A 27,522-nucleotide genomic window follows, 5' to 3' on the forward strand; every position below is an offset into this window, starting at 1 on the left:
ATGAAGCTTTTGCTCCCCAACCTGCTCCGGCTTGTTCTCTTCGCCAAAGATATAATGCAGGTAGGTGTCGATGGCGAAGCTTTGGTCGTTGCCTGGCATGCTTGGAATAACTAATGGTAGATGGGTGAAGACTAGATCTTCACAGAGTGTCGTGGCGGTGCGTTGCCGCCTGGGTTATATGCATCAAGCCGTTAGCTGGTGGCGGGAAACCGATGAGGGAATAGGCGTGGATTTTACAATTCACCCATGTGGAGCACGGGAAGCATTCGCTGGAGCGCGGGAATATTAAGTGGAGCACACACACAACCCGAATACGGTATCCGGTGCCACGTGTTATTTATCACACAAGTGTTAACATAAGGAAATGCATGTGTAACTTACTAATCATCGCACATGAGTACTCGCAGATGCATCGTGTGTGATACTCCTAGCCACCGTAAGCAACTAGTTTGCATTTTTCAAAGTTTTTTGTACACACAGAATCACAAACGAACTAACTGTATTAACCGTCTGTGTTGTAAATTCTCATCGCAAACAGTTCATCCGAGTCAGCTATTTGCCACGTATCACACACATCTTGTTAAGTTGAACCATTTCTGTTGCGTTCGCTAATCGAAAACAGTTCGTTTGAGTGAACCGTATGCCCTGTATCACACACACCTTGATCTGGCTAACCGTTTATGTTGCACTCCCTAGTAGCAAATGGTTCATCGGAGCTAACTGCATGCCGTCTATCACACACACATTGATATGGCTGCCCGTTTCTGTTGTTCTGCCTCATCGCAAACAGTTTGAGCCGGTTAACCGTATGCCCTGCATCATACACGCAACTAAAATCTGAACCATGTTTGATGCATCCTCCATCGCAAATGTTTTGCACCTTTTTGACGGGTTTTTTACACCATAGTTTGCATTTATGTCATCGCACACAGTTTCGTCGAAGGGTCCCTGATTGTAGTGTCGCGTTAGTAGCATCCTGCAGTAGTGATCGTTTATGTGAATTATGCAATGCCATCTTGTTTAGCCAGACATCATATATGTAAATTTTGCAATGCCATCCTGCTTAGCCAGTCATCTTATATGTGAATTATATCAGGCCATCCTTTTTTTCGTTATGAATTACATTTGTCAACAATGTTAGTACATTCCACTACTCTTCGTGTGCATCAGCCATTTGACACGGTGATGGAAAATTTTGGAGTGAAAACAATGTCTTCAGAGCAGACTATGCTCTCTGACGAAGCGCATATCTCGCTGGTTATGGATAGCTCCTCGGAGGAGGATTCAGAGATAGATGACCTGTCCTATCCCCCCCCCCCGAGGTGTATGCTCTAACCTAACAGGGTTATGTTGCTCATCTCATGCGTATGGTGTCTTGCATTGCTATATCATTTGATTAGTTTAGACATGCTTTGTGTGAATGCCACCTGTTTATTGTCTAATTACTATATATGGTGAATTATGCATTGCCATCTTGTTACAAGACATTATATATGTGAATTATGAAATGCTATCTTGTTGCAAAGGCATTATATATGTCAATTATGCAATGCTGTTTAGCCAATCATCATGTATGTGAATTATATCATGCTATCATTTTTTTGTATTACGTGTTCCACTTGTCGACAACCTTTGTATATTCAACTACTCTTCCTGTGCATCAGCCATTTGAAGTGGTGATGGAAGTATCTGGAGTGAAAACAAGGTATTCAGAGCAGAATATGCTACCTGCTGAAGCAGACATCTTGCTGGATACAGAGAGCTCCTCAGAGGAGGATTCAGAGACTGATGAGCAGTCCTATTTCCCCCCTAAGGTGTATGCTCAAACTTGGCGGGGTTATATTACCCATGTCATGCATGTTGTCTTGCATTGCTTAGTTTTTACATCATATATGGATCGCCATCTGCTTACTTGCTTACTATATAAATCATATATTTGAATTATAGCATGCCATCATGTTTACATGCACAGCATCTATCTGAATTATGGCATGACAACCCATTTAATAAAGACATCATATAGTTATATCATCTCATCCTGTTTAGTGTTTACAGTCATCATATTTTGAATTATGTCATTCTATCCGTGAATTATATCATGCTATCATGTTTCCATAGCCGGCATGTATGTGAATTATGGCATGCCAACCTATTTAATAAACACATTATATAGTTATATCATGTCATCCTGTTTACATATTCATCATATTTTGAACTATGTCTTTCCATCTTTTTTAGTTAGCCATCATAATGTGAAATTGTGTAATGCTATCCTGTTTAGTTAGCCATCATATATGTGAAATTGTGTCATGCTTTCCTGTTTGGTTAGACAGCATAAATGTGAATTACTTCATGCCCTCTTTTATTCCCCACTATCCATTGACCTGTCTATCATACAATATCTGTACATTCAATTACTTTTCTTTTTTATCAGCCATTTGAATTGGAGAGGGTGATGGCAGTATCTAAGGGAGTAACAACACGGTCTTCAGAAAAGATAGTGCTACCAGTTGATTGATGTCTACTACGCAACCTTCTTCTTGTAGACATTGTTGGGCCTCCAAGTGCAGAGGTTTGTAGGATAGTAGCAAATTTTCCTTAAGTGGACGACCTAAGGTTTTTCAATCCGTGGGAGGCGTAGGATGAAGATGGTCTCTCTCAAACAACCCTGCAACCAAATAACAAAGAGTCTCTTGTGTCCCCAACACACCCAATACAATGGTAAATTGTATAGGTGCACTAGTTCGGCGAAGATATGGTGATACAAGTGCAATATGGATGGTAGATATAAGTATTTGTAATCTGAAAATATAAAAAAAGCAAGGTAACTAATGATAAAAGTGAGCGTAAATGGTATTGAATGCTAGGAAACAAGGCCTAGGGTTCATACTTTCACTAGTGCAAGTTCTCTCGACAATAGTAACATAATTGGATCATATAACTGTCCCTCAACATGTAACAAAGAGTCACTCCAAAGTCACTAATAGCGGAGAACAAATGAAGAGATTATTGCAAGGTACGAAACCACCTCAAAGTTATCCGTTCTGATCGATCTATTCAAGAGTCCATAGTAGAATAACACGAAGCTATTATTTCCGTTCGATCTATCGTAGAGTTCGTACTAGAATAACACCTTAAGACACAAATCAACCAAAACCCTAATGTTACCTAGATACTCCAATGTCACCTCAAGTATCCGTGGGCATGATTATACGATATGCATCACACAATCTCGGATTCATCTATTCAACCAACACAAAGAAATTGAAAGAGTGCCCCAAAGTTTCTACCGGAGAGTCAAGATGAAAACGTGTGCCAACCCCTATGCATAAGTGAAGGAAATATGCCCTAGAGTCAATAACAAAGTTATTATTTATTTCCTTATTTCATGATAAATGTTTATTATTCATGCTAGAATTGTATTAACTGGAAACTTGATACATGTGTGAATACATAGACAAAACAATGTGTCACTAGTATGCCTCTACTTGACTAGCTCGTTGAATCAAAGATGGTTAAGTTTCCTAGCCATAGACATGAGTTGTCATTTTATTAACGGGATCACATCATTAGGAGAATGATGTGATTGACTTGATCCATTCCGTTAGCTTAGCACTTGATCGTTTAGTATATTGCTATTGCTTTCTTCATGACTTATACATGTACCTATGACTATGAGATTATGCAACTCCTGTTTACCGGAGGAACACTTTGTGTACTACCAAACATCACAACGTAACTGGGTTATTGTAAACGTGCTCTACAGGTGTCTCCGAAGGTACTTGTTGGGTCGGTGTATTTCGAGATTAGTATTTGTCACTCCTATTGTCGGAGAGGTATCTTTGGGCCCTCTCCGTAATGCACATCACTATAAGCCTTGCAAGCAATGTAGCTAATAAGTTAGTTACGGGATGATGCACTATGTAACGAGTAAGGAGGCTTGCCGGTAACGAGATTGAATAAGGTATTGAGATACCGACGATCGAATCTCGGGCAAGTAACATACCGATGACAAAGGGAACAACGTATGTTTTTATTGGTTTGACAGATAAAGATCTTCATAGAATATGTGGGAGCCAATATGAGCATCTAGGTTCCGCTATTGGTTATTAACCGGAGACGTGTCTCGGTCATGTCTACATAGTTCTCGAAGCCGTAGGGTCCGCATGCTTAAAGTTCGATGACGGTTATATTATGAGTTTATGTGTTTTGATGTACCGAAGGTAGTTCGGAGTCCCGGATGTGATCACGGACATGACGAGGAGTCTCGAAATTGTCGAGACATAATGATCGATATATTGGACGACTGTATTTGGACACCGGAATGGTTCCAAGTGAGATTGGGATAATACCGGAGCACCGGGAGGTTATCAGAACCCCCCTGGAGGTATATGGGCCTTAATGGGCTTTAGTGGAATGGAGGGGAAAGGAGAAAGGGAGGGCCCCCCCAAGCCCAATCCAAATTGGGAGGGGGGCCGACACCCCCTTTCCTTCCTCCCTCCTTCCTCTTCCTTCCCTCTCCCTCTCCAAATAGGAAAAGGAGGAGTCCTACTCCCGGTGGGAGTAGGACTGCCCCCCTTGAGCGCGCCTCCTCCTCCTGGCTGGCCATCTCGTCCCCTCCTTTATATACGGAGGAGGGGAGCACGCCATAAACACAACAATTGATCCCTTGGATCTCTTAGCCGTGTGCGGTGCCCCCCTCCACCATAATCCACCTCGATAATATCGTAGCGGTGCTTAGGCGAAGCCCTGCGTCGGTAGAACATCATCATCGTCAGCACGCCGTCATGCTGACGAAACTCTCCCTCAAAGCTCAGCTGGATCAGAGTTCTTGGGACATCATCGAGCTGAACGTGTGCTAAACTCGGAGGTGTCATACGTTCGGTATTTGATCGGTCGGATCCTGAAGACGTACGACTACATCAACCGCGTTGTGCTAACGCTTCCACTTTTGGTCTGCGAGGGTACTTGGACACTCTCTCCCCTCTCGTTTCTATGCATCACCATGATCTTGCGTGTGCGTAGGAATTTTTTTGAAATTACTACGTTCCCCAACAGTGGCATCCGAGCCAAGTTTTATGCGTAGATCTTATATGCACGAGTAGAACACAAGTGAGTTGTGGGTGATACAAGTCATACTGCTTACCAGCATGTCACACTTTGGCTCAGCGGTATTGTTGGATGAAGAGGCCCGGACCGACATTACGTGTACGCTTACGCGAGACTGGTTTCACCGCCGTGCTTTGCACACAGGTGACTACCGGGTGTTAGTTTCTCCAACTTTAGTTGAACCGAGTGTGGTTATGCCCGGTCCTTGAGAAGGTTAAAACAACACTAACTTGACGAACTATCGTTGTGGTTTTGATGTGTAGGTAAGAAATGTTCTTGCTCAGCCCGTAGCAGCCACGTAAAACTTGCAACAACAAAGTAGAGGACGTCTAACTTGTTTTTGCTCGGCATGTTGTGATGTGATATAGTCAAGGCATGATGCTATATTTTATTGTATGAGATGATCATGTTTTGTAACCGAGTTATCGGCAACTAGCACGAGCCATATGGTTGTCGCTTTATTGTATGCAATGCAATCGCCCTGTAATTGCTTTACTTTATCACTAAGCGGTAGTGATAGTCGTAGAAGCAATAGTTGGCGAGACGACAACGATGCTACGATAGAGAGCAAGGTGTCGCGCCGGTGACGATGGTGATCATGATGGTGCTTCGGAGATGGAGATCACAAGCACAAGATGATGATGGCCATATCATATCACTTATATTGATTGCATGTGATGTTTATCTTTTATGCATCTTATCTTGCTATGATTGACAGTAGCATTATAAGATGATCTCTCACTAAATTTCAAGATAAAAGTGTTCTCCCTGAGTATGCACCGTTGCCAAAGTTCGTCATGCCCACACACCACATGATGATCGGGTGTGATAAGCTCTACGTCCATCTACAATGGGTACAAGCCAGTTTTCCACACGTAGAATACTCAGGTTAAACTTGACGAGCCTAGCATATGTATATATGGCCTTGGAACACTGAGACTGAAAGGTCGAGTGTGAATCATATAGTAGATATGATCAACATAGTGATGTTCACCACTAAAAACTACTTCATTTCACGTGATGATCGGTTATGGTTTAGTTGATTTGGATCACATGATCACTTAGATGAGTAGAGGGATGCCTATCTAAGTGGGAGTTCTTAAGTAATATGATTAATTGATCTTTCATTTATCATGGACTTAGTCCTGATAGTATTTTGCAAATTATGTTGTAGATTAATAGCTCGCATTGTTGCTTCCCTATGTTTATTTTGATATGTTCCTAGAGAAAAACTATGTTGAAAGATGTTAGTAGCAATGATGCCGATAGGATCCATGATATGAGGATTATCCTCATTGCTGCAAAGTAGAATTATGTCCTTGATGCACCACTAGGTGACGGACCTATTGCAGGAGCATATACAAACGTTATGAATGTTTGACAAAGCTCGGTATGATGACTACTTGATAGTTAGTGCACCATGCTTAACGACTTAGAATCGGGACTTCAAAGACGTTTTGAACGTCATGGACCATATGAGATGTTCCAGCAATTGAAGTCCATATTTAAAGCAAATACCGGAGTTGAGAGATATGAAGTCTCCAACAAGTTCTATAGCTAAAAGATGGAGGAGAATTGCTCAACTAGTTAGCATGTGCTCAGATTGTCTGGGTACTACAATCGCTTGAATCAAGTGGGAGTTAATCTTCCAGATAAGATAGTGACTGACAGAGTTCTCTAGTCACCATCACCAAGTTACTGGAACTAAGTGATGAACTATAGTATGCAAGGGATGACGATAACGATTCGCGAGCTCTTCGTGATGCTGAAATCAATGAAGGTAGAAATCAAGAAAAAGCATCAAGCGTTGATGATTGACAAGACCACTAGCTTCAAGAAAAAGGGCAAAGGGAAAGAAAGGGAACTTCAAGTAGAATGTCAAGCAAGTTGTCACTCCGCGAAGAAGCCCAAAGTTGGACCAAAGCCTGAAACTGAGTGCTTCTACTGCAAAGGAAATGGTCACTGGAAGTGGAAATGCCCTGAATATTTGGTAGATAAGAAAGATGGCAAAGTGAACAAGGGTATATTTGATAGAGAGGTTATTGATGTGTACCTTACTAGTGTTTGTAGTAACCCCTGGGTATTTGATACTTGTTCAGTTGCTAAGATTCGTAACTCGAAACAGGAGTTACAGAATAAACAGAGACTAGTTGAGGGTAAAGTAACGATGTTTGTTAGAAGTGGTTCCAAGATTGATATGATCATCATCGCACACTCCCTATATTTTTGAGATTAGTGTTGAACCTAAATAAATGTTATTTGGTGTTTGCGTTGAGCATATATATGATTAGATCATGTTTATTGCGATACGATTATTCATCTAAGACGGAGAATAAATTGTTATTCTGTTTACATGAATAAAACCTTCTATGGTCATACACCCAATGTTGATGGTTTACTGAATCTTGATCATGGTGATACACATATTCATAATATTGATGCCAAAAGATGCAAAGTTGATAATGATAGTGCAACATATTTGTGGCACTGCCGTTTGGGTCATATCGGTGTAAAGCGCATGAAGAAACTCCATAAAGATGGACTTTTGGAATCACTTGATGCTTGTGAACTGTGCCTTTCGGGCAAGATGATTAAAACTCCGTTCTCCAGAACAACGGAACGAGCTACTAACTTGTTGGAAATAATACATACCTATGTATGCGGTTCAATGAGTGTTGATTCTTGTGGCGGGTATCGTTATTTCCTGACCTTCACAGATGATTTGAGCAGATATGAGTATATCTACTTAGTGAAGCACAAGTCTGAAACATTTGAAAAGTTCAAAGAATTTCAGAGTGAAGTGGAGAATCATCGTAACAAGAAAATAAAGTTTCTACAATCTGGTCGTGGAGGAGAATATTTGAGTTACGAGTTTAGCCTTCACATAAAACAATGTGGAATAGTTTCACAGCTCACGTCACATGGAATACCAAAGCGTAATGGTGTGTGCGAACGTCGTAACCGCACTTTATTGGATATGGTGCGATCTATGATGTACCTTACCGATTTACCACTATCATTTTGGGGTTATGCATTAGAGATAGTTGCATTCACTGTAAATAGGGCACCATCAAAATCCATTGAGACGACGCCTTATGGACTGTGGTTTGGCAAGAAACTGAAGTTGTCATTTCTTAAAGTTTGGGCCTGCGATGCTTATGTGAAAAAGTTTCAACCTGATAAGCTCGAACACAAATCAGAGAAGTGCGTCTTCATAGAATACCCAAAGGAAACTGTTGGGTACACCTTCTATCACAGATCCGAAGGCAAAACATTTGTTGCTAAGAATGGATCCTTTCTAGAGAAGGAGTTTCTCTCGAAAGAAGTGAGTGGGAGTAAATTAGAACTTGATGAGGTAACTGTACCTGCTCCCTTATTGGAAAGTAGTTCATCACAGAAACCAGTTCCAGTGATTCCTACACCAATTAGTGAGGAAGCTAATGATGATGATCATGAAACATCAGATTAAGTTACTACAGAACCTCGTAGAGGTCTTCCAAAGTAGACTCCGCACCAGAGTGGTACGGTAATCTTGTTCTGGAACTCACGTTACTAGACCATGATGAACCTACGAATTATGAGGAACCGATGATGAGCCCAGATTCCGCGAAATGGCTTGAGGCCATGAAATCTGAGATGGGATCCATGTATGAGAACAAAGTGTGGACTTTGGTGGAGTTGCCCAATGATCGGCAAGCCATATTGTATAAATGAATCTTCAAGAGGAAGACAGACGTTGATAGTAGTGTTACTATCTACAAAGCTCAACTTGTCAGAAAGGCTTTTTCGACAAGTTCAAGGTGTTGAATACGATGAGATTTTCGCACTTGTATCGATGCTTAAGTCTGTCCGAATCATGTTAGCAATTGCCACATTTTACGAATTTGGGCAAATGGATGTCAAAAACTACGTTCCTTAATGGATTTATTAAAGTAGAAGTTGTATATGATGCAACCAGAAGGTTTTGTCAATCCTAAAGGTGCTAGCAAAGTGTGCAAGCTCCAGTGATCCATCTATGGACTGGTGCAAGCATCTCGGAGTTGGAATGTATGCTTTGATGAGTTGATAAAAGCATATGGTTTTTATACAGACTTTTGGAGAAGCCTGTATTTACAAGAAGTGAGTGGGAGCTCTAGCAGTTCTAATACTATATGTAGATGACATATTTTTAATTGGAAATGATATAGAATTTCCGGATAGCATAAAAGGAGTGTTTGAAAGGAGTTTTTTCAAAGAAAGACCTCAGTGAAGCTGCTTACACATTGAGCTTCAAGATCTATAGAGATAGATCAAGACGCTTGATAAGATTTTTCAATGAGTACATACCTTGACAAGTTTTTTGAAGTAGTTCAAAATGGAATAGTCAAAGAAGGAGTTCTTGCCTATGTTGCAAGGTGTGAAGTTGAGTAAGACTCAAAGCTCGACCACGACAGAAGATAGAGAGAGAATAAAGTCATTCCCTATGCCTCAGTCATAGGTTCTATGAAGTATGCTATGTTGTGTACCATACCTATTGTATACCCTGCCCTGAGTTTGGCAAGGTTGTACAATAGTGATCTAGGAGTAGATGAATGGACATTGGTCAAAATTATCCTTAGTGGAATAAAGATATGTTTCTCGATTATGGAGGTGACAAAAGGTTCGTCATAAAGGGTTATGCCAATGCAAGTTTTGACACTGATCTGGATGACTCTAAGTCTCAATCTGGATACATATTGAAAGTGGGAGCTATTCGCTAGAGTAGCTCCGTGCAGAGCATTGTAGACATAGAAATTTGCAAAAATACTTATGGATCTGAATGTGACAGACCCGTTGACTAAAATTATCTCACTAGCAAAACATGATCACACCTTAGTACTCTTTGGGTGTTAATCACATAGCGATATGAACTAGATTACTGACTCTAGTAAACCATTTGGGTGTTGGTCACATGTCGATGTGAACTATCGGTGTTAACCACATAAATATGTGAACTATTGATGTTAAATCACATGGCGATGTGAACTAGATTATTGACTCAAGTGCAAGTGGGAGATTGAAGGAAATATGCCCTAGAGGCAATAATAAAGTTATTATTTATTTCCTTATTTCATGATAAATGTTTATTATTCATGTTAGAATTGTATTAACTGGAAACTTGATACATGTGTGAATACATAGACAAAACAATGTGTCACTAGTATGCCTCTACTTGACTAGCTCGTTGAATAAAAGATGGTTAAGTTTCCTAGCCATAGACATGAGTTGTCATTTGATTAACAGGATCACATCATTAGGAGAGTGATGTGATTGACTTGACGCATTCCGTTAGCTTAGCAGTTGATCGTTTAGTATGTTGCTATTGCTTTCTTCATGACTTATACATGTTCCTATGACTATGAGATTATGCAACTCCTATTTACCGGAGGAACACTTTGTGTGCTACCAAACATCACAACGTAACTGGGTGATTATAAATGTGCTCTACAGCTGTCTCCGAAAGTACTTGTTGGGTTGGCATATTTTGATATTAGGATTTGTCACTCCGATTGTCGGAGAGGAATCTCTGGGCCCTCTCGGTAATGCACATCACTATAAGCCTTGCAAGCAATGTAGCTAATGAGCTAGTTACGTGATGATGCATTACGTAACGAGTAAAGAAACTCGCCGGTAACGAGATTGAAATAGGTATTGAGATACTGACGATCGATTCTCGGGCAAGTAACATACTGATGACAAAGGGAACAACGTATGTTGTTATGCGGTTTGACCGATAAATATTTTCGTAGAATATGTGGGAGCCAATATGAGCATCTAGATTCCCCTATTGGTTATTGACCAGAGACGTGTCTCGGTCATGTCTACAAAGTTCTCGAACCCGTAGGGTCCGCACGCTTAAAGTTCGATGATGGTTATATTATGAGTTTATGTGTTTTGATGTACAGAAGGTAGTTCGGAGTCCCGGATGTGATCATGGACATGACGAGGAATCTCGAAATGGTTGAGACATAAAGATTGATATATTGGACGACTATATTTGGACACACGAATGGTTTCGGGTGAGATTGGGATAATATCGAAGCACCGAGATGTTATCGGAACCCCCCGGGAGGTATATGGGCCTTGATGGGCTTTAGTAGAAAGGAGGGGAAAGGAGCAAGGGAGGGGGCGCCCCCCCAAGCCTAATCTGAATTGGGAGGGGGCCCGCCCCCCGCTTTCCTTCCTCCCTCCTTCCTCTTCCTTCCCTCTCCCTCTCCAAATAGGAAAAGGAAGAGTCCTACTCCCAGTGGGAGTAGGACTCCCCCCTTGGGCGCGCCTCCTCCTCCTGGCAGGCCCTCTCCGCCCCTCCTTTATATACGGAGGAGGGGGGCACCCCATAGACACAACAATTGATCCCTTGGATCTCTTAGCCATGTGCGGTGCCCCCTCCACCATAATCCACCTCGATAATATCGTAGCGGTGCTTAGGCGAAGCCCTGCGTCGGTAGAACATCATCATCATCACCACACCATCGTGCTAACGAAACTCTCCCTCAAAGCTCGGTTGGATTGGAGTTCGAGGGATGTTATCGAGATGAGCGTGCGCTGAACTCGGAGGTGCCGTATGTTTGGTACTTGATCGGTCGGATCGTGAAGACGTATGACTAAATCAACCGCGTTGTGCTAACGCTTCCGCTTTCGGTCTACGAGGGTACGTGGACACACTCTCCCCTGCCGTTGCTATGCATTACCATGATCTTGCGTGTGCGTAGGATTTTTTTGAAATTACTACGTTTCCCAACGATAAGTTCATTGAACCTGCAAGTTGATCACCAAAACATACATCAAGTAGATCACATGAACATCCCATTGTCACCATACATAAGCACGACAAGACATACATCAAGTATTCTCAAATCCTTAAAGACTCAATTCGATAAGATAACTTCAAAGGGAAAACTCAATCCACTACAAGAGAGTAGAGGGGGAGAAACATCATAAGATCCAACTATAATAGCAAAGCTCGCGATACATCAAGATCGTATCACCTCAAGAACACGAGAGAGAGAGAGAGAGATATCAAACAAATAGCTACTGGTACATACCCTCAGCCCCGAGGGTGAACTACTCCCTCCTCGTCATGAAGAGCGCTGGGATGATGAAGATGGCCACCGGTGATGGATCCCCCCTCCGGCAGGGTGCCGGAACGGGATCCCGAGAGGTTTTTGGTGGCTATAGAGGCTTGCGGCGGCAGAACTCCCGATCTATTGTGCTCCTCGATGTTTTTAGGGTATATGGACATATATAGGTGAAAGAAGTCGGTCAGGGGAGCCATGAGGGGCCCACGAGGGTGGGGGCACGCCCAGAGGGTAGGGCACGCCTCCCTGCCTCGTGGCTTCCTCGTTGCTTCCCATACGTGCACTCCAAGTCCCTTGGATTGCTTCCTTTCCAAAAATAACTCTCCCGAAGGTTTCATTCTGTTTGGACTCCGTTTGATATTCCTTTTCTTTGAAACACTGAAATAGGCTATGGGCTGGGCCTCCGGTTAGTAGGTTAGTCCCCAAAAATGATATAAAAGTGTATAGTAAAGCCCATAAACATCCAAAACAGGTAATATAATAGCATGGAACAATAAAAAAATATAGATATGTTGGAGACGTATCAAGCATCTCCAAGCTTAATTCCTGCTCGTCCTCGAGTAGGTAAATGATAAAAACAGAATTTTTGATGTGGAATGCTACCTAGCATATTTCTCAATGTAATTTTCTTTATTGTGGTATGAATGTTTAGATCCAAATGATTCAGGATAAAAGTTCATATTGACATGAAAACAATAATACTTCAAGCATACTAACAAAGCAATCATGTCTTCCCAAAATAATATGGCTAAAGAAAGCTATCCCTACAAAATCATATAGTATGGCTATGCTCTATCTTCATCACACAAAGTATTTAATCATGCACAACCCCGATGACAAGCCAAGCAATTGTTTCATACTTTAGTATTCTCAAACCTTTTCAACTTTCACGCAATACATGAGTGTGAGCCATGGACATAGCAATATATGTGGAATAGAATGGTGGTTGTGGAGAAGGCAAAAAGGGAGAAGATAGTCTCACTTCAACTAGGCATATCAACGGGGAATGGAGATGCCCATTAATAGATATCAATGTGAGTGAATAGGGATTGCCATGCAACGGATGCACTAGAGCTATAAGTGTATGAAAGCTCAACAAAAGAAACTAAGTGGATGTGCATCCAACTTGCTTGCTCACGAAGACCTAGGGCATTTTAAGGAAGCCCATCATTGGAATATACAAGCGAAGTTTTATAATCTCAAATTCCCACTAGTATATGAAAGTGACAACCTAGGAGACTCTCTATCACGACGATCATGGTGCTACTTTGAACCACGAGTGTGATAAAAGGATAGTAACATTGTCCCTTCTCTCATTTTCTCTCTCTTTTTTGGGCCGTCCTTTTTTATGGCCTTTCTCTTTCTTTTATGGACTTTCTCTTTTTTATGGCATTTCTCTTTTTTTTCATAAAGTCTGAAGTCTCATCCCGACTTGTAGGGGAATCATAGTCTCCATCATCCTTTCCTCACTTGGGACAGTGCTCTAATAATGAAGATCATCACACTTATATTTACTTACAACTCAAGAATTAGAACTCAATACATAGAACAAAATATGACTCTACGTGGATGCCTCCGGGGGTGTACCGGGATATGCAGTGAATCAAGAGTGACAGGTATGAAAGAATCATCAAGGTGGCTTTGCCACAAATATGATGTCAACTACATGATCATGCAAAAGCAATATGACAATGATCGATGGAGCGTGTCATAATAAACGGAATGATGGAAAGTTGCATGGCAATATATCTCGGAATGGCTATGGAAATTCCATAATAGGTCGGTATGGTGGCTGTTTTGAGGAAGGTATATGGTGGGTGTATGGTACTGGTGAAAGTTGCGCGGCACAAGAGAGGCTAAGCAATGGTGGAAGGGTGAGAGTGCGTATAATCCATGGACTCAACATTATTCATAAAGAACTCATATACTTATTGCAAAAATCTATTAGTCACCGAAACGAAGTACTATGCACATGCTCCTAGGGGGATAGATTGGTAGGAAAAGACCATCGCTCGTCCCCGACCGCCACTCATAAGGAAGACAATCAATAAATAAATCATGCTCCAACTTCATCACATAACAGTTCACCATACGTGCATGCTACGAGAATCAAAAACTTCAACACAAGTATTCCTCAGATTCACAATTACTCTACTAGCATGACTCTAATATTACCACCTTTATATCTCAAAATAATTATCAAGTATCAAATTTATCATAGTATTCAATGCACTTTCTATGATAGTTTTTATTATACCCAACTTGGATGCCCATCATATTAGGACCAATTTTTATAACCATAGAAAATACCATGCTGTTCTAAAAGACTTTCAAAATAATATAAGTGAAGAATGAGATATCAATAAGTTCTACAAAATAAAACCACCACTGTGCTCCAAAAAGATATAAGTGAAGCACTAGAGCAAATGACAGACTACTCCGAAAGATATAACTGAAGATCCATGAGTTGTCGAATAATTATGCAACTATGTGAAGATTCTCTAACATTTATGAATTTGAGATCTTGGGATATTATTCAAACATCAAGCAAAACAAAACAAAACAAAATGAAGCTCCATGCAAAACACATATCATCTGGTGAATAAAAATATAGCTCCAAGTAAAGTTACCGATGAACAAAGACGAAAGAGGGGATGCCTTCCGGGGCATCCCCAAGCTTTGGCTTTTGGTTGTCCTTGAATTTACCTTGGGGCGCTTTGGGCATCCCCAATCTTAGGCTCTTGCCACTCCTTATTCCATAGTCCATCAAATCTTTACCCAAAACTTGAAAACTTCACAACACAAAACTCGACAGAAAACTTGTAAGCTCCGTTAGTATAAGAAAATAAAACCACCACTTATGTACTGTTGTGAACTCATTCTAAATTCATATTTGTGTAATATCTACTGTGTTCCAACTTCTCTATGGTTCATACCCTCCGATACTACTCATAGATTCATCAAAATAAGCAAACAACACATAAAAAACAGGATCTGTCAAAAACATAACACTTTGTAGTAATCTGTATCATTCGAATACTTCTGTAACTCAAACAATTCTACCAAATTAGGAAAATCTGAGAAATTTGTGTACCAATCCATACCAAAAATAATCAGATCAAAATCATGTTTCTATGAATTATCAAAACTAACTTATTGGGTGCAAAAGTTTCTGATTTTCAGCAGGATCAACACAACTATCACCGTAAGCTATCCAAAAGGTCTTACTTAGCACCTTATTGAAACAAAACCTATAAAAAATGATTACTACAGTAGAATAATCATGTGAACACACAAAAACAATAAGGGTAAATATTGGGTTGTCTCCCAACAAGCGCTTTTATTTAATGCATTTTTAGCTAGCCATGATGATGACAATGATGCTCACATAAAAGATAAGAATTGAAACATAACAGGAGCATCATGAAGCATATTACTAGCACATTTAAGCCTAACCCACTTCCTATGCATAGGGATTTTGTGAGAAAACAACTTATGGGAACAATAATCGAGTAGCATAGGAAAGCAAAACAAGCATGACTTTAAAACTTTAAGCACATAGAGAGGAAACTTGATATTATTGCAATTCCTACAAGCATATATTCCTCCCTCATAATAATTTTCAGTAGCATCATGAATAAATTCAACAATATAACCAGCACCTAAAGCATTCTTTTCATGATCTACAAGCATAGAGTTTTTATTACTCTCAACATAAGCAAAATTCTTCTCATTCAGAATAGTCGAAGTATCATAAGAGACTCGAATACTATAAATTGTTTCCACATTAAAAGAGTAATGTTCAAAAAAAGGGTAATCGTAATCCTGACATGTTTTATAAATATAATCATCACTACTTTTTAGAGCATAAGTTTCATCACAATAATCATCATAAGTAGCAACTTTCTTCTCATCAAAATCAATTGAAACCTCTTCCAAGATAGTGGAATCATTACTAAATAAAGTCATGACCTTTCCAAATCCACTTTCATTATCACAATAAAATTCAACATCCTCCAAAATAGTGAGATCATTACTTCCTAAAGTTGACACTCTTCCAAACCCACTTTCATCAATATAATCATCATAGGTAGGAGGCATGCTATCATCATAACAACTTTGCATATCAAAACTTGGGAGGCTAAAAATATCATCTTCATTAAACATACCATCCCCAAGCTTGGGACAAACATTAATTGCAGCAAATATATTCTCAAACATGTCATTCTCATCAAACATAGCATCCCCAAGCTTGGGCCTTTTCGTATCATAAGCATAATCACTCTCACCATTAATAGTATGGATCGCACCAATAGTATAGCAATTATCATCATCACAATGAATAATATGAGCAACCATCATTTGGGAGGGATACCTTTCTACCTTTGCTTCTCCGTCTTTTCTTTTTCTTCTTCACATCTTGTGTGAGTTGAACCCTCCTTTTTGAGCTCCTTATTAATGAGATTGGTTGAATAGAAGGCTCCTCCTCGTTACCTGATTCATCAGAAGAAATAATAGGAGTATATTGGGAAGTCTATCCTTTTCATTAGTATTCTCTTCATCTTCTATTTGCTTTCTTTTCTTTATGTAATTGGCAATATAAGGATTTTCAATGCAATTCACTGCACAATACATATAAACTTCTTCTAGATCAAAATCAAGAAATCTATCAAGATTAAATTTTGGAATACCCTTAGTTATACGTTTCATTTCTTCATACCCCAAAAGAAGACTAAGCTCTTTATGATGCTCAAGGGTAATCAAGTTATCACAATTTTTTGGACACGATTTGATCATGAAACAATTTGCATTGGAGATTTAAATGACCATGTTCATTGCAAAGTTCACAAGGATGGCGATAAATATTGAATCTTTCAGCATAATCATCTAGTCTTTCTTGCAACCATTTAGTTTCGAAATACTTATGCCTCTTGCAAAATCTATCTTCCCTATTTGGTGTGTAATTGCAAACCCAATGCACTCCACAAAAATTGACATGCTTATAGGAGACATTTTCATCATAACTAGTGCAATCATCATTAGTACTATGGATATTCAAAGAGTTCAAACTAACAACATTGCAATCATGCTCATCATTCAAAGATTTAGTACTAAACATTTATAGATTTCTTCTTCTAGCATGTGAGCACAGTTTTCCTTTTCATCATACTTACGGAATATATTAAAAAGATGAAGCATATTAGACAAACTCAATTCCATTTTTTGTAGTTTTCTTTTATAAGCTAAAGTAGTGATAAAACAAGAAACAAAAAGATTCGATTGCAAGATCTAAAGATATACCTTCAAGCACTCACCTACCCGGCAACAGCGCCAGAAAAGAGCTTGATGTCTACTACGCAACCTTCTTCTTGTAGACGTTGTTGGGCCTCCAAGTGCAGAGGTTTGTAGGACAGTAGCAGATTTCCCTTAAGTGGATGACCTAAGGTTTATCAATCCGTGGGAGGCGTAGGATGAAGATGATCTCTCTCAAACAACCCTGCAACCAAATAACAAAGAGTCTCTTGTGTCTCCAACAGACCCAATACAATGGTAAATTGTATAGGTGCACTAGTTCGGCGAAGAGATGGTGATACAAGTGCAATATGGATGGTAGATATAAGTATTTGTAATCTGAAAATATAAAAACAGCAAGGTAACTAATGATAAAAGTGAGCGTAAACGGTATTTAATGCTAGGAAACAAGGCCTAGGGTTCCTACTTTCACTAGTGCAAGTTCTCTCGACAATAATGACATAGATAGATCATATAACAATCCCTCAACATGCAATAAAGAGTCACTCCAAAGTCACTAATAGCGGAGAACAAATGAAGAGATTATTGTAGGGTACGATACCACCTCAAAGTTATCTTTTCTGATCGATCTATTCAAGAGTCCGTAGTAAAATAACACAAAGCTATTCTTTCCTTTCGATCTATCATAGAGTTCGTACTAGAATAACACCTTAAGACACAAATCAACCAAAACCCTGATATCACCTAGATACTCCAATGTCACCTCAAGTATACGTGAGCATGATTATACGATATACATCACAATCTCAGATTTATCTATTCAACCACCACAAAGAACTTCAAAGAGTGCCCCAAAGTTTCTACCGGAGAGTCAAGATGAAAACGTGTGCCAACCCCTATGCATAAGTTCATTGAACGCGCAAGTTGATCACCAAAACATACATCAAGTAGATCACGTGAATATCCCATTGTCACCGCAGATAAGCACGGCAAGACATACATCAAGTGTTCTCAAATCCTTAAAGACTCAATCCGATAAGATAACTTCAAAGGGAAAACTCAATCCATTACAAGAGAGTAGTGGGGGAGAAACATCATAAGATCCAACTATAATAGCAAAGGTTGCAATACATCAAGATCGTATCACCTCAAGAACCCGAGAGAGAGAGAGATCAAACACATAGCTACTGGTACATACCCTCAGCCCCGAGGGTGAACTACTACCTCCTCGTCATGGAGAGCTCCGAGATGATGAAGTTGGCCACCGGTGATGGATTCCCCCTTCGGCAGGGTGCTGGAAAGGGCTCCCGACAGGATTTTGGTGGCTAAAGAGGCTTGCGGCGGCGGAACTCCCAATCTATTGTGCTCTTCGATGTTTTTAGGGTATATGGAATATATAGGCGAAAGAAGTCGGTCAGGGGAGCGACGAGGTGCCCACGAGGTTGGGGGCGCGCCCATCAGGGTAGGGCACGCCTCTCTGCCTTGTGGCTTCCTCGTTGCTTCCCTTACGTGGACTCCAAGTCCCCTGGATTGCTTCCGTTCCAAAAATAACTCTCCCAAAGGTTTCATTCTGTTTGGACTCCGTTTGATATTCCTTTTCTTCGAAACACTGAAATAGGCAAGAAAACAACAATATGGGCTGGGCCTCCTGTTAGTAGGTTATTCCCAAAAATGATATAAAAGTGTATAGTAAAGCCCATAAACATCCAAAATAGGTAATATAATAGCATGGAACAATAAAAAATTATAGATACGTTGGAGATGTATCATTGATGCAGATAGAACCATGATTGTACTTGCCCAAGAACCAGCCCCACCACACATAACACAGACTCTCACAGATTTTACCCCTACCCAGTTGGACAGAGAACCACCTACACCCCTTCTAACCCCAACCCCAACAGATAGTAATCCAGTTCCAGTTGACACAGCACCGTCTCCACCACAGAGCACACAAACACGAGCAGTTAGTAAGGGAACTGCATTGCCCAAAGCACGAGGACCACCCCTCCAAGTCCCAACTCAACGCTTAAAGTAGAAGAAGAATTGTTCTCAGGTCAGGTTCTGTAGCTATGGTTCATACTCCTTTGCTCTTGCATCACTGTATTTACTCATACCAACTATTTTCAAATTTGAAGGATGGACATTAAACTCCAATGGCGCAACAGGTATGTTTTAAACATGTTTCTTTAACTGGTTTGCTGTTGTAACTTTCCCTATGTTGATTTCAGTTTCAATTGAATAAACAGTTATGTTCTCATCTCATGCACATTACAAGTGTTGTTATTGCTCTATAGTTTCCCACACTTCTATTCCGTCTATTCTCCTTTGTCTTGAACAAATATTATTTGAACTGTGTCTCTATCTCGATTTGGCAACAAAAACTAGAATGATATAGACCATAAAGTGACCATGGTACATAGATATATGTTTGTTTCATGCTGTTATTCTGTCCACTTTACTACTGAACTTATTTACCAAAATGAGTTTCATATACAACATGGTAAACCTGTGATGTGTCTCCTTGTTTATCTTTTGGAATGCGGACAAAATATTGGAGAAGAGTACCCCGTTATGCAATGGTAAAGGAAGTATTACAGATAAGGTTCAAGATGGTGAGACATCCCTGTTGGTCTCCAAGAGAGATGATAAAAACTATCTTGACAATAGTGAGAGAACCCAAAGTCCTATCTTGATGTAGTGTTCGAGTTACTTGCCACTACTGCTGGCACAAGTTGTCCGAACTCGCTACCTGAATCAGTTCGTCTTCTTGAGTCTCAACTTCAAGTTGAAAGACATCAATCACATGTGCTGCGAAAGGAAGATGAAGGACTGAGGAAGTCCCTGCAGAATTCATATGCATACTTTCTGGTGCAACAGCAAGCGCTGGAGGATTTAAGCGCCAAACAAGAGAAAGTTAATAAGTTTGCTAGGCATCTTGCCAGCATTATGGGTACCCAGGATATTGTTTCTTGAGATCTTCTGAAGTAGTTTCAATTTTGGACTTGTTTTGCTGCGACGTTTATTTGCACTGGTCTCCAACTTTGGCAACCAGTGTATATGATATGCTGCTTTGTTCCCTATATTTGCACTGTTTGCGAACTTTCATGTCTAGTGGATGTAATATGTGTAATAGCCATGATAGCCTAGCGTAAGTTGCTTGCTTATTTATTTCCTTGTTGTGTTGTTTATTTGTTTGCTTGTAGTCAGTGCAGTTCTTTTTCCGTGGTTTGCTAGTGGCCACAATAACCTATTTTTTAAAACTAGGCCACAGTAACCATGGGCTACATATTTACTGTAGTGACACTGGGCCTCCTACGGGCCGTAGAAACAATGGGCCTTCTACGGACCATAGACACAATGGGCCTTCTACGGGTCGTATCATCAATGGGCCTTCTATGGGCCGTATCATCAATGGGCCTTCTACGGGCCGTATGATCGATTGGCCAAGCATGGGCCAATAACAGACCGCATTATGGCCGTCAATGGCTAGAGTTGGAACCATCCATTCATGGGCCGACCATAACGGGCCGTCGTTAATTTACCGTATTTGATGACGCTATGAAAATGGCCCAACGTGTTAACGGGCCACAAACAGGCTGACTATAACCATGGGCTGAATTTGGCCCACAAGCAGAAAATGACAGTAACGGGCCATAATTAACCGAATGCTAGAAATGAGCCCAAGAATAAATGGGCTCTGAGAAGGTCGAAAGATAACATGGGTTGGAAACGGCCCAATCGAATAACGAGCCATTAATGGTTATAAAGTGATACCATGTTAATTATGGGCCAATTTCACCACAGGCCGTTAATGGGCCAAGAGTTACAAAGGGCCTCATATGGGCTGAAAGACGTCATGGGCCACACATGGGCCGGAAGTTAAAACGGGCTGGAATCATACTGGACGACCCAAATGATGCTAGTGGGCGTAATTCGGATAGGTCGTAATGGGTTGTAAATGGCCTATATGCGAACAAGCTGTTAACATGCTTTCCGTGGGCCAGTCCCCCACCTTTTGACCAAGTCAAACGGGCCGGCCTTTTCATAGGAATGGGCCTCTATTGGTCCGTGCCACGTGTCGACGTATCATAGGCGCCTTCAGTCCAATGAGCGTATGAAATCTGTCCCAACGGTGAGCCGACACGTGTTTCCTCCAGCCAATGATGATTTTACATGTGGAAAATCCCCATTGGTCGAGGCTGTTAACGGGTTATCGGATCCAAAACTGGACCCGATAGCTCAATGGCGAGCCATTACGGTGGATGCCACGTGTCAGTCACCCTGAAGAAAGCACTTTTATGATGCGCGATTTATGGTCATGGGAGTGGACACTACCATGATGATAATTTTGGTAATGTCATGGAACACTTCTACGACATCACAGGTATGATTAACTTGATTCTGTCATAAAATTGTCATGGATGTACATGCATGACAGAAAACGTGACCTACTGTGACAAACATGTATCATCAAGGAAGTGTATTTTTTTGTAGTGATCATCTGTGTTACTAAATGCTTCCGCTTTCGGTCTACGAGGGTAGGTAGACACATTCTCCCATCTCGTTGCTTTGCATCTCCTAGATAGATCTTGCGTGATCGTAGGGATTTTTTTGAATTACTATGTTCCCCAACAGTGGCATCCGAGCCAGGTCTATGCGTAGATGATATATGCACGAGTAGAACACAATGAGTTGTGGGCGATAATAGTCATACTGCTTACCAGCAACGTCTTACTTTGATTTGGCGGTATTGTTGGATGAAGCGGCCCAAACCGACATTACATGACCGCATTCATGAGACTGGTTCTACCGACGTGCTTTGCACACAGGTGGCTGGTGGGTGTCTATTTCTCCAACTTTAGATGAATCGAGTTTGACTATGCTCGGTCCTTGTTGAAGGTTAAAACATCATACTTGACAAAAAATGGTTGTGGTTTTGATGCGTAGGTAAGAACGGTTCTTTCTAGAAGCCCATAGCAGCCACGGAAAACCTGCAACAACAAAGTAGACAACGTCTAACTTGTTTTTACAGGACATGTTGTGATGTGATATGGTCAAGACATGATGAGATATAAATTATTGTATGAGATGATCATGTTTTGTAACTGTTATCGGTAACTAGTAGGAGCCTTATGGTTGTCACTCTATTGTATGAAATGAAATCGCCATGTAATTGCTTTACTTTATCACTAAGCGGTAGCGATAGTCATAGAAGCAATAGTTGGCGATATGACAACGATGCTACGATGGAGATCAAGGTGTCAAGCCGGTGACGATGGAGATCATGATGGTGCTTTGGAGATGGAGATCAAAGGCACAAGTTGATGATGGCCATATCATGTCACATATTTTGATTGCATGTGACGTTTATCTTTTATGCATCTTATTTTGCTTAGTACGGCGGTAGCATTATAAAATGATCCTTCACTAAATTTGAAGGTATAAGTGTTCTCCCTGAGTATGCACCGTTGCTACAGTTCGTCGTGCTGAGACACCACGTGATGATCGGATGCGATAAGCTCTACGTTCACATATAATAGATGCAAGCCAGTTTTGCACACGCAGAATACTCGGGTTAAACTTGACGAGCCTGGCATATGCAGATATGGCATCAGAAAACTAATACCAAAAGGTCAAACGTGAATCATATAGTAGATATGATCAACATAGAGATGTTCACGATTGAAAACTACTCCATCTCACGTGATGATCGGACATGGTTTAGTTGATATGGATCACGTGATCATTTAGATGACTAGAGGGATGTCTATCTAAGTGGGTGTTCTTAAGTAATATGATTAATTGAACTTTAATTTGTCATGAACTAAGTCCTGATAGTATTTGCATATTTATGTTGTAGGTCAATAGCTCGTGTTGTAGCTCCACTATTTTTGATATGTTCGTAGAGAAAATTAAGTTGAACGATGTTAGTAGAAATGATGCAGACTGGGTCCTTGATCTGAGGATTATCCTCATTGCTGCACAGAAGAATTATTCCTTGATGTACCGCTAGGTGACAGACCTATTGTAGGAGCAGATGCAGACGTTATGAACGTTTGACAAAGCTCGATATGATGACTACTTGATCGTTTAGTGCACCATGCTTTATGACTTAGAACCAGGACTTCAAACACGTTTTGGACGCCACAGAGCATATGAGATGTTCCAAGAGATGAAATTGATATTTCAGTCTCATGCCCATGTTGAGAGGTATGAGACCTCTGACAGTAATTTTCCTACAAGATGGAGGAGAATAGCTCAACCAGTGATCATGTGCTTAGATTGTCTGGGTACTACAATTGCTTGAATAAAGTGGGAGTTAATCTTCCAGATAAGATAGTAATTGACAAAGTTCTCTAGTCATTATCACCAAGTTACTAGAACTTCTTGATGAACTATAATATGCAAGGGATGACAAAAGTAATTCCCAAGCTCTTCGCGATGCTGAAATCAGCGAAGGTAGATATCAAGAAAGAGCATCAAGTGTTGATGGTTAACAAGACCACTAGTTTCAAGAAAAGGGAAAGGTGATAGAAAGGGAACTTCAGTAAGAATGACAAGCAAGTTGTCACTCCCGTGAAGAAACCCAAAGCTAGACTTAAGCCTAAACCTGAGTGCTTCTACTGCAAGGGATTAATCACTGGAAGCGGAACGACCCTAAATAATTGGCCGATAAGAAGGATGGCAAAGTGAACAAAAGTATATTTGATATACATGTTATTGATGTGTACTTTACTAGTGTTCATAGTAACCCCAGGGTACCAGTTCAGTTGCTATGATTAGTAACTTGAAACAAGAGTTGCAAAATGAACAGAGACTAGTTAAGGGCGAGGAGATGATGTGTGTTGGAAGTGATTCCAAGGTTGATAAGATCACCATCGCACACTCCCTATACAATCGGGATTGGTGTTGGACCTAAATAAATGTTATTCGGTGTTTGCGTTGAGCATGAATATGATTTGATCATGTCTATTGCGATATGGTTATTCATTTAAGTCAGAGAATAATTGTTCTTCTGTCTACATGAATAAAACCTTCTATGGTCATACATCCACTGTAAATGGTTTATTGAATCTCGATCGTAATGATACACATATTCATAAAATCTTTCCCTAATAATAAAGCACGGATTGAGTCTGTCGGGTTCACTATCGCGTCATTTTTATAGGAAAGTCCCTACTGTTTTCTGGTAATTAACCTGCGGTACTAATTAAGTGGTCAACAGTGAAAAAATGTTTCATTCGTGGGCTCCCGAGCAGCGACCACCGAGCTCCAGATCGGGAGGATCGGGAGCCCCTCGCCACACCACCGCCTTCACGCTCGGCCTCGCCACCGGCCGCCGCCCCGCCGGATACCATCGCCGGACCTCCACGCCTCGCGTCCCTCTCCCTACTCTCCCACTTCTCCGTTTCCTTCCCCTTTGTTTCTCCCTCTCATGCAAGGACTGTCTGTCCCCTTCTTCTACAGGAGCAGCCATGGTGAACGACTAACGCCACCTCGCCCGTATCCGGCCAGAGTCAACCTCCTGCAGCCAGATCAGCGCCATCTCGACCTCGCCGGCCTTCCTCCCCATCTTCATCGAGATCCATCACCGGGCTCGAAGACAATCCCATTATCTAGCAGCAACCGCTACCACTGCCAGCAGCAGTAGCAGGCGCGACCGGGCATCGGCGGAGCCGGGGGAGCATGCGCTCCCTGACTTCTGCCTCTACCCCATCTGCGCGCACGTTCACCATCGCAGGCGCCGGTGGTCCGTGCCCTGGAGGTGCTGGACACATGCAGGCCCACGCTGAAGGCAGACGTCTACTCCCTGGGAGTGCTCCTGCTTGATCTCCTCACCGGCAAGTCCCCGACGCACGCATCCAAGCAGGATGGCGTCGATGGCACGCTCGACCTGCCATCGTTGGTGCAGTCGGTGGTGCGCGAGAAGTGCATGGCTGAGGTGTTTGACATGGAGCTCGTGCAGCTGGGCACCATCACTGATGAGGAGATGGCCGCGCTGCTGCAGGCACCCACAGAGCTATGGGCATAAAGGCAGCAACTCGAAACTCCATGGTTTGCACACAGCAGCACAACACCGCGGTCTGCATGCGGCATGACTAGCTCCACTCAGGATTCAAATTATGTAGCTGTATAGGATACTCCCTTTTGTTCAGGTTTCCATGATATTTTTCAGTTGAATTCAGTTGCAGATTCATTCAACTCATCTCCATTGCCACACACAGAAAGGCTTTTATTTTTCTTTAGTTTAGTTCAGATTTTCATTATTCCAATTTTGATTGTGGTTAAGTTTTGGTCAGGTTTTCACTGTTTTTCAGTTGAATTCAGTTGCAGGTTCATCCAACTCATCTCCATTGCCATGCATAGAAAGGCTTAGATTTGATTTTGGGTTAGTTTAGTTCAGATTTTCATTATTTTCCAGCTGGGTTTAGTTTAACATTCATCTAACTTATCTATGAACACAATGATCAAGTGTCTCTCTGGTTAATCAGGTAACCGGGGCAGTACTGTTTGAGATCGTTGGTGAGGGACTACTAAGGCGAGCTCGGCCAGCGGAAAGATGCCGGTAGGGTGAGATCAAGAACATGAATTGAATGGTATGTAGTACTATTGGGCTTGGCATTATTTTTCCAGCAAATTGTGTTTTTCTCTGAGATGAATTAAGTGCACCAAATATATGTATCTAAATTATTGTAATCTTTATTGTTATCCATTACGTCTAAAAATTGATGTTCAAAACTGTCTTCCGAGAATAGTTTTCGTTGGTACAAGTTTCATGCACAAAATACACAACAATTATACTCCCTGTGTATTATAATAGATGTCGTTCTAGCAGTTCAACTCATTACAGTACAGAGGGAGTTTTTGCTAAATGAAAGGCATAAGCATGATCAGTTAAGCTGATTCAGTTTTATGCCTAGAAATCAAATCACCTTTCGCTCATTATTAGTGGTAATGGTTGTCACTGTGTTTTTGCATTATCAAATATGTGCCTAGGCCTCTATGTTAACCAGTTCCAAAAACATGCCCGGAAAAATCTTGCTTGGACTTTTGAAGTTGTTCCGAGTGGAATGCTGGTCATAGATGCGATGCGCCAAGCTCCCGCAACCGCAGCAGAGGAGCCGGAACTTGCAGCAACATCTACGACACCCTCCTAATGAGCTGCAGGTAGGCCATGTCATAGACAATGACCCGACGACAACCACCAGGTATGCCCTCTGCTCCTTGCCCTTCACGCTTGGAATCAACAAGTCCACATAATCTTCAGTGCTTCACAATTATGGTCTGCTTCATGTTCTCTGATCAGGTTGTAATATGATAATTATTTATATGTATAAATATTGAGTTTTTTAGGGAATGTTGATGATTTCTGTCAGAGATTATGTTTCTACTTAATCATCAAACAAGGTGTTCGTTGGAAGCAAGGATAACCTATCAAGTAAGGTGTTCGTGCAGTAGGTTACATCTTACACATTTTTATCTGGTGAACTATTATCTACTCGAGGATAACTTATGGCTAACATGCATTTAATTATACTGTTGTTCGAAGGTGTAGTCAAATGGCAATACAAGTTATGGCTACAATGTTGCCAACGGCTACTACTATGGTGTCTTTATGGCTTTTGGAATATTGAACGTCAGGTTAGTGAAACAACTGTGAAAGGTTTTCTAAGATAATCCTATGTCTCTAGAACTAAAAACTAATTAATAATGTTGAATGGCATTACTAACTCTATATTTTGTTTGTGCTGCACAAATCTAGCACTTTCTGAGGTGTTGCGCAGAGCATGTTATTGAACATGGAGGGTTTGAGCTAAGAAATACTTGCAGGCTGCCAATTTATTAATGGTTAGGCATTTTTGGATTTGTCATGTTTACATGTTTACTAGGGTAACCATAGCGGCTTCATTGCATCATACCCGAAACTGAGATCTTTGGGACGGTCCGAGGTGCTACTAGACCAGTAGATACAATTAATGATTATCTGTCCAAGCGACTCTCAAATCATTCTGGGATAGCTCCTCGACTTGGACAACAACAATTGTTGATCAAGTCTACT

At 41.0% G+C, this 27,522-nt stretch overlaps 1 pseudogene; it reads left to right on the plus strand.

Annotated features, from left to right (window-relative positions):
- LOC119360550 lies at window positions 1-27,430 on the plus strand (annotated as a pseudogene).
- Window positions 27,431-27,522: the final 92 nt, after the last annotated feature.

Source organism: Triticum dicoccoides, chromosome 2B (genome assembly GCF_002162155.2).
Source record: "Triticum dicoccoides isolate Atlit2015 ecotype Zavitan chromosome 2B, WEW_v2.0, whole genome shotgun sequence".
Taxonomy (NCBI): Eukaryota; Viridiplantae; Streptophyta; class Magnoliopsida; order Poales; family Poaceae; genus Triticum; species Triticum dicoccoides.